General features: G+C 41.1%; 1 protein-coding gene and 1 long non-coding RNA gene across 4 annotated transcripts in view; one reads left to right on the forward strand and one right to left on the reverse strand.

Annotated features, from left to right (window-relative positions):
• Window positions 1-820: 820 nt before the first annotated feature.
• LOC139173028 (uncharacterized) lies at window positions 821-2,039 on the reverse strand. Its single transcript, XR_011559968.1, has 2 exons — window positions 1,091-2,039; window positions 821-1,010 (listed from the first exon to the last, which is right to left on the reverse strand). It is a non-coding gene; the product is annotated as an uncharacterized lncRNA (long non-coding RNA).
• HIPK3 (homeodomain interacting protein kinase 3) overlaps window positions 991-13,349 on the forward strand; it is a 95,112-nt gene continuing 82,753 nt past the window's right edge. The window contains exon 1 of one of the 3 annotated variants that reach the window (XM_070762424.1): window positions 991-1,714. The gene's annotated coding sequence lies outside the window, so the exon portion shown is untranslated. Of the gene's footprint in view, window positions 1,715-2,692; window positions 2,820-13,349 lie in introns of those variants that run through there. The other 2 variants (XM_070762440.1, XM_070762431.1) reach the window with 2 other exon arrangements.

Genomic DNA, 13,349 nt, shown 5'->3' on the forward strand with positions numbered 1-13,349 from the left:
ATACTTTACCCTGTGCCGTCCAGATGATCTCACCCAGTGGCTTCATGTAGATGTTAAATATGAGGTGGGAGAGAACTGAACCCTGTGGCGCACCACAAAGGAGGGGCCTAGGGATCGACCTGTGTCTCTCTACCAACACCGACTGTGATCGACCGACTGTGATAGACCGGAGAGATAGGAGAAAAACCACTGCAACATGGTGCCTCCCACCCCCAACTCCCCTAGTCGTTGCAGAAGAATACCATGGTCAATGGTATCAAAAGCCAGTGAGAGGTCAAGGAGCATCAAGATAGAGGAATGACCCCTATTCTGGGCTCGCCACAGTCATCTATCAGCATGACCAAAGCAGTTTCTGTTCTGTAGCTGGGCAAACCCAACTGATAAGGATCTAGATCAGGGGTGGGCAATTAATTTTGCTCCATTTCTCCTTCCTTCCTTTCTCCTTCTTTCCTCCCTCCCTCCCTCCATTTCTCCTTCCTTCCTCCCTCCTTCCATTTTCCTTCCTTCCAACCTCCGGGGCTGGTCACAGACAGGCTGCCTCCAAGGATTCGCTGAGCAACGGTAAATTGAAATCCCCCAGAAACATGAGCCTGGGGAACTCCACCACCAACCCGGCTATTGCCTCTAGCAGCACAGGCAGGGCTGTTGCAAAGCAGCTGGGAGGCAGCACATGGAACTTATGAAAAGAACAGAACATCATTGTACTTGTTTTTGCACCATCATTATCCAATACTTTTGGTCAGCTGGTCATCATGGCCCGAAATAGACAAAGGGCTTATTTTCATGCGGATACTCGGGTGCAAAGGAGAGGAAATCCTAGTTGTGGAATGAACGGTTTATTAAAGTTTAATTATTAAAAAATATTTCTCAAGTAAATGAGAAGCCAGCTACTTATGAGAAGCAAATCCGGGTAGCCATTAAGTGGACTTGGCTCTTGGCTGACATCCTAAATCCCTCTTAAAGGCAGCGGGGCCCTTCGGTTGTCCTGCCTGAAGGTCGGTCTCGGCGTTCTGAAAGGAAGGGCGATTTCTTTCTTTCCACTCCCCGCCCCTGGCCACCCGTTTATTAGCCTCTTCTGCCACAGCCGTACCGTACAAGCGAGGGCCAAAGATGCTCACACCGAGGAGGCGGGTTTCGGATGGCGAAAATCCAGTCAGGAGGCGGCGGCCGGTAACCAGCCGGGGGCGCTACAGCTGCGAATAAGGGCGGGCCGCTTGCGCTCGCCAGGAGAACCCCGCAGGCTGGAAACGGAACTGAGACATGTCGGAGCGGCGTTGAGGAAGCTGCCTCGGCTTCGCAGCCCCAGGAACCGGAGTGGGCGGCTCACGGCTACGACGGAGGAGCCAGCTGCGCTCGTTCCCGCAGGCCCCGCCGCCAAAAAAAGCGGGAAGAGAACAGCCGCCGGAGTGGGCGGTGGCGGCAAAGGAAGTGGCGGCTGCGGCGGCAGGCTGGATCCCTCCCCGGGAAGATGAGGCAGAGGCCCGGGGAGCTCAGCGGGCTGAGGTGGGGCGCTTTCCTCACAGCCGCCAGGACAAGATGGCAGCGGCTGAGGAGGCGGCGGCAGCAGCAGCAACAGAAGCAACAGCAGCAGCCCAGGGTTGAGTCGGGCCTGGGAGGCGCCTCCTTGTAGTAGCTCTCCGGTCATGCCGAGGGCTGAGGCGGCGGTGGTAGCGGCGGCGGCTGCGGGGAGTCCAGCGCTGCCTGAGCTGTGAAGGTAAGGGCCAGGGAAAAGGGAGCCAGGCTGCTTTTTCTTCCCCGGGGGAGCGGGCGGGAAGGGCGAAGCCTCGAGTCTAGGCAGATCTTTGCGGGTGGAAAGTGTGGGATCAGGCAGGGATCCTGAGCCCATTCGCACCTCTTGCCTTCAACTTCCAGCGCTTCTTGAGGTTTTGGCTTTGCCTCCTTTTCGCGGCCCAGCGCGCTCCAAACGAAGCTGTCCCGGAGAGGCGAGTCGGTTTGAGAAAAGTCGGGCTTTTTGCCGTTCCCCTGAAGGGAGAGCAAAATCCTGCTCTTAAAAGCAGGTGGGTGTGGGAGGAAAAAGCCCTCCAGGAGCCGGGAGGATTTTAGCTCCGGGAGGGAGACTAGATTGCTCGGATCTTAATCGCCGCTGGGGGGTTAAGCTTAGGAGGGTGATATTAGAACACGGACCCGGATCCCCCAACTAAGCTCTGTGCCTCGATCCTGAGAAGAGAGCTTGCGCGCAACGGCGCTTTAAAAAACTTTACATTGGCAGAGCTTGGCTGCCAATTTTCCATTCTTTCTGGTACAGCCGATGTCTGAACGATCGATGTTCGCCCCCCCCCTCCACGACTGGGCAAAAGACTACTAAATAATCCCCCCCTTTTTTTGTTAATATTATTTACAGGCTAAATAATATAATATAATAAGTATAAAGTAGCTTTCTTGCCGCCGGCTATGTGAGAGCCCCCTTAGTTTAAAGTTATATAAATAGTTGCCTCAGTTCTCGCTTTTCTCTCCCCCCCCGCCTTTTTTTTTTTAATTGGAAACTAGAAATTTCCTTTTCGCTCTGCGCGCCTGTCTCTGCCCCCTGCCCTCTTCGTGCCGTTTTGCTAGCTTAGTGTAAAAAAAAAAACGCTGGCCGAGCGGGCTGATCGTTAGGATCGCTGGCGTGCATGAAAGAAGAAATGTGACACGGCTGCTCCTCTTGCAACTTGTTAGAGCCAGCGGGAAGGCGTGGTCGCCGTCTACTCTGGTTACCAGGAATTATTGCCTCGCTTGGGGACTCGGAGGTAACTAGCAACAATGGTTTGGGGAAAGTAATGACTATTTTCATGCCGGGGGAACAGTCTTGATTCAGAATGGTATGTGGAGTACTTGTAATCCCGTCGTGCTGGCAATCCTTCGAAGCTAGTTGGGCTTTAGGATCGGTGTTAAATGTGATTGTTATACCTTTTAGATCTTGGCCCAAGTTGGCAGGGATCTTTTTCAAATGTTGAATTTTAGAGATTGCGGTTTTGCTTTATAAAATCTTTAACGCTCTAACTAAACAACGGTAACAAAAAAAAAGCCCGTGTAAGAATTTGTTTAAATGTTTAGAGTCCTAGGCTTTATTGTAATAAAGTTTGCTGTAATAATAGCTGGCTGCAAACAAGTCTTATTTGTGTCGTGCTTTTTGATGAAGCAAGCATTTTATTTCACGATTTTCTGGGTCAAAAAGTGCCTGTAATATAGCAACTTTATTATAATATATTATATTTATTATAATTATAATATATTTATATTTATTATATTTATTATAATTATAATATAGCAGTTACCATCCTAACTGAGGATTTGTAACATTTTTTAGGAAAAGTATTATACTGAGGTCATTAAACTTATTTTTCATCTAAAGATATACTTATCTGAATTTAATTTAGATAGTTTTTTTCCCTCTCTGTCATATATGCTAAACATTGAATTTTCTTGGCCAGCAGTATTGGTGTCTTATTCGCATGTGCCTTGTGAAACCAGATAGTTGGATATGCATGTAGCTAATTTTGTAAATGCACTTATATTAAGCCATGACTACGCACTAAGTGCTATATAAAGGGTACTTGAAATCATTGACTCTTTGTTCGGTGGCATTAATATCATATTTATTTTTAAAAAACAACAAAGAATAGTAATTTTAGCTGTCTTATTTGGATTTTTCCCTTTATTAGTTTTTTATGTGACTTAGATAGCCTGCTGGAATGCTGTATTTGAAAGATAAATTAAATTTTACTCTTTATATTCTCACCTTAGAAGGCAATTTACAAAACACTGTTGCTCAGCTTCCTCCATGTTCAGCAACTAGAAAACTGAATATAACTACGTGTATAGTTTACTGTTCACTAGCTCTAAAGGTTGCTATGGTGGTTTTGGTATCATGTACATGTTAATGCTAAATTTAAAAACTTGGAGACACTTTACAATTGAATAGTATTTAAAAAGAATTAAGCTATGATATCAGTATAGAATTGTTAAGAGGCTAATTTTAATAAATGTGTCATCAAGCACATAGCTTAAGTAGCACGTAATCAGGTCAGGGCTTTGTTTATTTATTCATTCATTCATTTTGCTGCCCATTCCTGAAGGCTTCTGAGTGGCTAACAAAGTCAATTTACAGAAAAATGAAAATAATGATTCAGCCTTTCCAAATGCATATAAAACTAGTAAGGGCAGAAAATAAAACAAAAACACAAACAACATGTGACTGTGAACCCCACCTTCAATTACAACCCCACCTATTCTTATGCAAGACAGAACAGGTAGGCCTTTACAATTTTCCTAAAGCCCAAGCAGAATTGATTTGTGAACTAGTTTGCTTCTTTAATCTATGGAAGAAAGTATTCCATTTATTAAACTTTACCTTTGATATAATAAGGCTTTGTAATTATATATAGATAAGAAATATAGTTTTTTTGTTATATAATCAGTAATTTTAATTATGACTGTTTAAGTCAAACAAGCGGTCCACATATTTCATTAAACTATACAGTACAAACTATATGACTAGGTGCACAGAAAATATCATAGCAGACAATCTGCATTATGGCTGTTAGAAACCAGTTATAATCTGGCAAGTTTTGTTTTAGCCAGATGGCATGACTTCTTGTTACAGGATAATTGTTAACATAATCTTATCAGAAGTCCCATTGAGTTTAATGGAGCTTATTACAAGTAATGGGTAATTAATTAATTGCAGCTAGTTTTTATTTTAAAAGCTTATTAAGGATCGGGAATTATTTCTAGAGTAAAATACATACTTTTAGTATTTTAAAGACTTTATGTCCTGAAATATATCCTCCAACACATTGATAGCAATTGACATGAAACAACAATGCTTATGTAAACAAGGAAAATCTGAAGCATTCATGTACATCAATATTTTTCAAAGGCTGCTAACATACATAAAAGAGGTTACAACATGTTTACTTGGTGAGCATTTTGGCATAAAATATATAGATAGTAGTATGGATAAGAATAAGTTAAATAGCATTTTACTTTACATTATTACTTGGATTTTAAAAGAATACACAAGCAGAAGAACCATGCAATCATAAACTTTCAATTTTTGACATTATTCCAACTGTCTAGTAATGAAAATCACATGTTTTTGTGGAAAAGCTTCTATATATAGCAATACCAAGAGAAAAGTTAATGTCTAGTAGTCTCTTTACACCACAACAAGATTATATATCTGATTAAATTATCAGCATGTTAGAGAAGTAAGAACTAACATGTAGGGGGTAAAATAAATTATAGCATACATCTTTCCTTTGTGGTTTCTTAAAAATCAAGTAATCTGAGGAAAGAAAAAGGAGGGGAACGGTTGTGTAATCCATTACTTATATTTAAAATTCTCTTTTTGTAGTGCTCCTTTCATGTATTATATTCAGGTTTGTAATTTAGGAACCTCTCATCCCTGTGCTTTTTCAAAAAAATTTCTTTCTCAAAACTATAGTTGTTGACCAAAGTCTCTAAATTACCTAATAATTCCATCCCGGAAAATATAAGAGGCAACCTGTGTTGCTTCAGCCCGATCTACCTGCATAGCTTTGGTCTGGTCTTCCCTTGTTGCTTTGACCCAGTCTACTCAATGCGAAGAGGAAACATTGGGGGGGGGGAGGGGGCGTGACTTTGGCCCAGTACCTAGTGCAAAGAGGAAACAGCAGTTTGGAAAGTGGTGTCAAGCTGGCCATGGCCATGCCCCATGAGTGGCATCAAGCTGGCCACACCCACCCAGTTGACCACACCCACAAGTTCCTCCCCCCCAGGGCAACCACAGCCCTGATGAAATTGAGTGTGACACCCCTAGTATAGGGCTTCCTACTTGAGCAGAGGGTTGGACTAGAAGACTTCCAAGGTCCTTTCCAACTGTGTTATTTTGTTAAATCAACATTGTAAACAAGACAGCCAAATGTATTAGCTTGTTGGCCAGCTCATGTAGGTATAAAAGAATTCCTTACTTATGACTTATTAAAGACATATGAAAATGTATTACATTATCGTAACCATGGGTTTATCTGTTCAAGATGGCCAAAATAGTTATTTGCCAGAAATTATTTATTTATTAAATTTATTATCATTTTTATCTTTCATTATTTTTATAAGGCAGCAAACATACACAATACTTTCTGCTGCTATTTTTCCCACAACAACCCTCTGAGGTGGGTTGGGTAGAGAGAGAGTGACTGGCCCACGGTCACCTAACTGCCTTTCATGCCTTATTTAGAAAAGTATAGATGGTATATACTCTATGGATTCAACCTGTTATGATCTATATTACAAGAAAAAATACAGAGTGTATATTCATGCTTTACTCACTATGCTTGTTCTCTGTTGCTTTTTAAAAATAAATAAACAAATGTATATTTTCATTTCTTCTGCAAAGTGGATATCCTTAAGTAAGGATGGTTCCTGGTATTAGGAGACAATCCAGGCAGTTCTGTCTTAGGCTTTTGCATCGTAATTTATGGATATTGCTGCTTTTACTGGTTGAATTTATTAAGTTTATTCTTCAAGTGTAATAGTTTTATTTTTTTAATTATTGCAAACTACCTGGAGTAGTATGATTGGATCTGTTTAGAAATGATGTAATTTTTTTAAAAAAATGTTTCCTCAAATGTTCTTGTTCTTCAAGTAATAAGAGTCTTTGGAGAGGGGCAGCATACAAATCAGATAGATAGATAGATAGATAGATAGATAGATAGATAGATAGATAGATAGATAGATAGATAGATAGATAGATTCTAGTTGATGTAAGCATCACATATTTAGCTTAGTTTTGTAAATAAGTGGTTTGGTAAATAATTGGTTTTCAGAACTTGGGAGAATTCATAGATTGGGTTTTAGAATTAGAATTATTTTTATTGTAAATGTACTTACATTCTATGATACAATCTGTTTTTGATTTTATAGATTTTATATTTAAAGAGTATTGTTAAAAGCATAAATTTTTGCGTATGAAATAAGGCGTAAGCTGTTTTCGCCTTCCCCAGGCATTGAATTATGGGTGTCGGCACTCACGCATGCGTGAGAGTACATGTGCATGCTCTTTCGGCACCCGAGGGAATAAAGGTTTGCCATCTTTGGAGTAAATGTAGAACATTTTTACTTTAGTTATTGAGCTTCTTGAAAATTGCAACGATTTGTAGCCCTTTACTGTCATGTCTGCCAAACTGAAACAAGGTATGTGTCTTCATTATAATGAAAATTACCAAATCAATTTTAGTACAAAATTGTCAAAAAGCTGAAGATTGAGTTGTTTGTGGAAGAGAAAATATATCTTTGAGACCCTGTCATATCAGCATTGAGTCAGTAAGTAGTTAATGGAAGAGACCTCTTTATTGTGGCTTGACAGCATTGTATCAGTGTGTTGCAGGAAAAGTAGGCCTTTTGATAAAAGATCACATTCTGCTCTAAATATCACATGTGTTTCACTGCTTTTACATCATGTTGCAGTTAATGTGGAATCGCTTGGCTGTGTTGTGTTGTTTTACTTCATCATGTTGCCTCTCCATCTTCAGAAGCACTGTAAAATGGTATCCTATTAGTAACTGTTTGTTCTGATTATTTAACCTACGTAATACTGTATATGCCTTTGGGCACGATGAAGTGGAAAAAAAATTAGATGTGTTTTGAACTTCTAGAAGTGTAGATTCAGTGCCAAAGATGCAAATATGAAAGTTGAAATATGTTTCAAAGAAATGAAGTATCTGATAGGAGAATGGCTAAACCTTTTAAAAAGTAATTTTAAAAATTGCGTAGTCCCAGAAGATTGGCGTCTAATACAATTTGATTTGATCACAAGTGTACGCCTTAAACAGTTGTATTATTAGTAGAATGTTGTGCTTATGGCAGAGTAGTTTAGACTTGCCTATTCTAGTTTGTTTATTTTCATAAATCTACAAAAGACATTTATGTGAATACCTTCCTTCTGATTGTTGGCTTGCCCAATGTAGTAGACATTTTTGTGTACAGTATTGGTATATGAGTTGGTGACATGTTCTTCTGCATGAATTGGTTGGAATTTATGTGCTTTAGCATGCCTTGAACTACTTTCCCTGAAGCAAAAGTGGAGGCATGAATAGCACGCCTAGACTGGAGTTATTTCTGAAGAATCTTGTTTTTCTTACTCATCTGTAGGGGAAAAATTGTTAATAAGCTACATTTTTTACTTTGCTCCAAATATATCTTTCTAATGGATTAAGACAGAATAGGCAACTGTTTAGGAGTTGGAAGCATCAATGCTAACATTCTTGCGTGGGAGGGAATAAGAATGGCTTGGATCATAGGGATGATGTCATAAAGTGGAAGTAAGGTGGCCTGACTTTTAAGAGATGTTTGGATATTTAAGTTTTCTTTTACTTTGGATAATATGCACAATTTTTAAAATGAAAGCGTGCATGTTGTTTTTCAGTTATTTTAAAGTGAAAATCAGTAAGAAATTACACCACCACCGTTTTGTAATTTCAATGAGACATTAATGAAATTTTCAGGATATTGCAACCGAAAAAAGTGAGGTGAGACCATCTCTAAATCATCCCAGGATTAGATTTATTTAAGAAAACTTGGTTCTGAGTATATTTTAAAAGCCTGATAAATAACTCTTATCTATGTATAAACTGTTAAAAAGTTTGTCTCTGAATCTGCTGAGAAATACATGAAATAAGCTGATGCTGGTTTTGTTGTTTTGTAGACAAGCCTTTGCTGTATTTAAGCCCAGGCATACATATACCACAACATGGATCCCTTTGGTTCTCAAAATCCTCCTTTGGCTTAGGGAATTCTATAAAAGCCAAACTAAGGATTATACCATAGGCATATCTAGCAGTATCCAAACAACAAATGACACGTTGCCACTGGAAATAAAAAATAATATTGCAGGATTATTTAACCCTTCCTTTTTTTCCTTCAATTATTTTTCTATTTAGAATTGTTCCTTCAAGCTCTCTTTGTTGTGTAAACAGTGAGGAAACATCAAACAGAAGAAACAGAGGGACAAGAATTAAGCAGTTTCTCAACTTGTACTTTTTCCTGCTTCCAGTGCAGGTCTTTTGTGGCTGCTTTTCTTTTAATTCCATCTGGGCACACACGTAGACTCAGCTCCCATGTAATATCTACTTAGGCCTTAGGAAGGGAGGGGGGGAAAGGTGCCTGGAAACTAAAACATAGCAACCTACTTGTAGTACAGCCAATGTAGGTGGGATTTTTTTAAATTGAAAGTTGCCATGGCTACACTTACATCAACATGGGTGGATCTATAGCCATGATGTTGTGGCCTTGGCCTTTGCTGTCTAGGAACACTGCTGTTTCTATTCTCTAGATTTGCTGCTCTTTCCCCTCCCATTTGAGACGTTGGGTGAAGCATAGGATTGGTTGACTTTCCCAGTGGGTAGGATTTGATCTTAATTGGGGAGGGGGTGTAATCTAACATCAGCCAATTCTTCTATCTTTTTCAGCTTGTCCTGCTTTTTGTCTAAAGCGGACAAACTAAAATCAGTATTGATGAAGATTAGATAATATTTAACAGCTTCACACATCTAAGTATTCTCCATCATGGGTGGAGCCAGCATTCAGGATGGGTCCTCGTCCACTCAGAATAAGGACCAAGTCTGTTGCTTTTTGAAGAATCCACTCTTCTAGGACCCAGCTTCGACTCGGTCCTCAGACTAGATGGACGGGTCTACCCTTTATTCCCTTCCTGAATTGCGAATTACCACACATTTTGGCTAGATTTCTGATTCAATTTGAGGTTTTCGACACTGAGTTTTTCAGTTTCTTGGCAGAACAAAGACTTTGGTGTTTGAAAGCTGAGCCACTGTTCCTGCTGTGGCAGGGGCTTCGCCTTTCCCTCCAACCAACATTGACTGTTAAGGACCTGCCCTGGTTTGTCACTGGAGCGGTTTGCTTCCTGTAGGGTGCCGGCAGCTTGCAGAAGGGAGCGGCATAGCCTCAAGGGTTCCCAGCTGCCATCCCTTATCACAGTGACAGGGTGCAGTGACTGACTACTTGAAGATTTGCGATCAGGTGTCCAGCCAAGACCAATTCCTCCTCGTAGCTTTGGACCTGTCGCTGAGGATTTGCCGCTAACAGAGTGGACAATATTTTCCTGCCTAATATTGACAGCCCCGGGAAAGGGATCGGCACAGTCGCTGGAGCTTGTGCTCGTGCTGCCTCCCTATTTGCTACTTGCTGGCCCTCCTTTCATTCAGGCAGCTGGTTACCGAAACACTTTTGAGGCTTGTCTCTGGTTCCTGGACCATTCAGGGCTTGCCCTGGTTGGCACCAACCATCCTCACCAACCTGCCATTTCTTGCTGTCATTTGCTGTGGCCATTTTTTCTTCTAACTATCAAAATGGCCGATGGAGCCAAAGTGAGAGAAAAACCATGGGGCAAATGGCTGCACAAGATAATTGCCGTGCCCCTGAGGAAGACTAACATGGCCTCTCTGTTCAAGTGATGGCAGGGCCATCTCATTACTCACAGGGCTCTAAAGCCTCAGAGAGTGTTGAGCAGTGCAGAGACAAGGTTCTGAAGAGGCTCTGCAGTGCAGGTTCGGCTCGTGATCATGCGTACTGCCCAGATTTGGGTGCATCTTCAAGAGCTCCAGAGGCCAAGCAAGTCATCCCTCCTTCACGGGAACAACTGGCTCTGGATGATTTGACTCTAAACACCAGAGATAATGTTGACATTTGGGGGTCAGCTGGCTTCCCTAGACCCACTTGCTCAGTAGCCGCCGAGGTCTCCCAGGGCTCTGAGGTCTGGTTGTGCCCTCCTAATCAGGGCTCTCTACTGCAGGGGTCTAGGTCCAGTTGGACCCTACCAATTTACAGTTGCTGATGGCCGCTGCTTTTCAGCAAGGTCTAGCGGTACCCTGGACATGCGGTAAAATTGCTAAGACATACAAACTCTCTGTGATGATGCAGCTGGTGGGGATCACGGCCCATTTTACGCATAGTTGGGCAGCATGGGCAACCCAAGCATCCTTGGAGGAGGTGTGTCAGGTGGCTATCTGGGCATCACCTTCTCAGTTTATCTGCCATCACAAAATTGGCTTGTACGCATCAACAGATATGGCCTTTGGCTGAAGGGTTTTGCAGAGGATCCAATGAATTGGACTAGGACTAGGCTTTGGTAGTCCCATCCTGAACGCTGGCTGCACCCACGATGGAAATGGGGCATTGGTCTTATCTGATACGCCTCTTCTCATCAGGTAGAGCCAGCATTCAGCCCCACCCTTGAGTGGTCCTTTCCTGGATTTTCCTTGCTTATTGTACTGGCAACCTTTTTTTCTGGGACTGACTTTGGGCATGACAGTTTCTGCCTTATTAGTTTACAGGAAGAGAGATTATTTGCAAATGACTGTCCTGTGGGTAGCCATGTCGAGTCTGCTTCTTCAGATTAGTCAAAGTTGGGTCCTAGGAGGGCAGATCCTTCAAAAAAAGTAACAGACTCGGTCCTCATTTTGAATGGACAAGGACAACCCATCTTAAAGGCTGGCTCCTCCTGATGAGAAGAGGCGTATCAGGTAAGACCAACGCCTCTTCCTCCCAGATTAGAGCTGTTCTCATTTTACTCCCTTCCATTGCTTCTACAGTATACAGTGGTACCTCTACTTATGAACTTAATTCGTTCCATGACCAGATTCTTAAGTAGAAAAGTTTGTAAGAAGAAGCAATTGTTCCCATAGGAATCAATGTAAAGGAAATGCGTGTGATTGGGGAAACCACAGGGAGGGTGGCTGCCTTGTTTCCTTCCAGGAGATTCCTAGAGAGGCCCCCGGAGGCTTCTCCCTACCTTTTCTGTCCCTGTTTCCTCCGAGGAGATTCCTAGAGAGGCCCCACAGAGGCTTCTCCCCGCCTTTTCCGGTTATAGTTTTGGAGGCTCTGGTTTGTAAGTGGAAAATGTTTCTTGAGAAGAGGCAAAAAAAATCTTGAACACCCAGTTCTTATCTAGAAAAGTTTGTAAGTAAAGGCTCATAATTAAGTGGGAAAAATTAAAGGGAAATAAAACTGTCTCTTAGGAAAAAGACGAAAGAGGCAAACATCTCTATGCCAGTGGTTGTACCTCTTCTTGCTGACAGTTTTTAATTTACCAGGATATGGAGCATTTGAAATACACTGAATGAAAATGCATCTATTAAAATGTACTACAATATACAGCTTCACTAAATCCCTGTGTACTCAAATCACATGTTAAACTATGTGGCTGTGGGGCTCTGTTTATAGGAGTAGAAAGATTGCCTGTGTGATGACAAGGGAATTGAAGCCTCTGGTCCCTGTTCTTGCAACTTCTTGCAAACCACATTTTTTTCTCCCAATTTAAGTCTCTTTGTATCTGAATTTGGCTGTATATTCTTTAGCTGTTGGTAGGGAGCTCTAGTATATTCTACTGCCACTAATCACTTTTCTTCCAACCTCCCATTGCCTTAATAAGTGAATGAGGTAGTCTGGATTTAAACTAGGACATGATGTCATCATATAATAGTTTCAGTTTGTGTAGCTGTTTTGCTTGGTTTCATTTGCAGCATGTCAAAAACTTGCATACCAGAGAATATGTATTTCAATTTGACTGGAAGAAAAAAATGTAAAATAGCAATTGTTAGGCAAAAATATTTGAATAAAAAAATATGGGGTCTCTAAAGTTACCTTATATGGTGGTAGGCTATTTATTTATTTAGATCTCTCTTGTTGAGTCAAATAGTAGTAGCCCTTCAATATTTGAAAGAAAAACTATCCTTCCCTAGCTCTTCAATTTGAGAAATTGAGATTTATACACCACACAAAGTTGCACAACAGGTGGGAAGTGAATAAATTTAATAAATAAAAATAAATATATCTTGGTTTAAGGCAGACTAATCTCTGCTGTGTTCTTTCACTGGATATCTATAAATATGCTCCTAGGAAACAATAGGTCTATTCCATTCCAAACACAAATTTGAATAGTCCTGTGTGATTATAAGGTTTTTAATGTAAAAGTGAAATGCGTGTAATGTGATGGCTTTTTTGTTACTTTTGAGAGTCATCTGTCTTATACATTGAGAGCTGCTAAACAATTTCAGACCTACTACTTTTGCTTGAAAATTTCCAGTGACGGAGCACCCACTATTACAAAAGATACAACATTCTAGTGTTTAAAATAATGGTACATAAATTGATTAATTAGCCCCAAGGGAATAATTTAGACATATCCTGGGATTAATGGAGCAATTTGTAATTGTTTGTCAGTGAAGCATCTAATTTGGGACTGCTGCTGTCAAAAGCTTTGTATAGAATAACAGTTTTTATTTGAGATGGGAAAAAGAAGGAATTGGTTGAAATAGCATTAGAACTATTGACATAATAGCTTTCATGGTCAGGAA

This window comes from Erythrolamprus reginae, chromosome 1, assembly GCF_031021105.1.
Source record: "Erythrolamprus reginae isolate rEryReg1 chromosome 1, rEryReg1.hap1, whole genome shotgun sequence".
Lineage (NCBI taxonomy): Eukaryota > Metazoa > Chordata > Lepidosauria > Squamata > Dipsadidae > Erythrolamprus > Erythrolamprus reginae.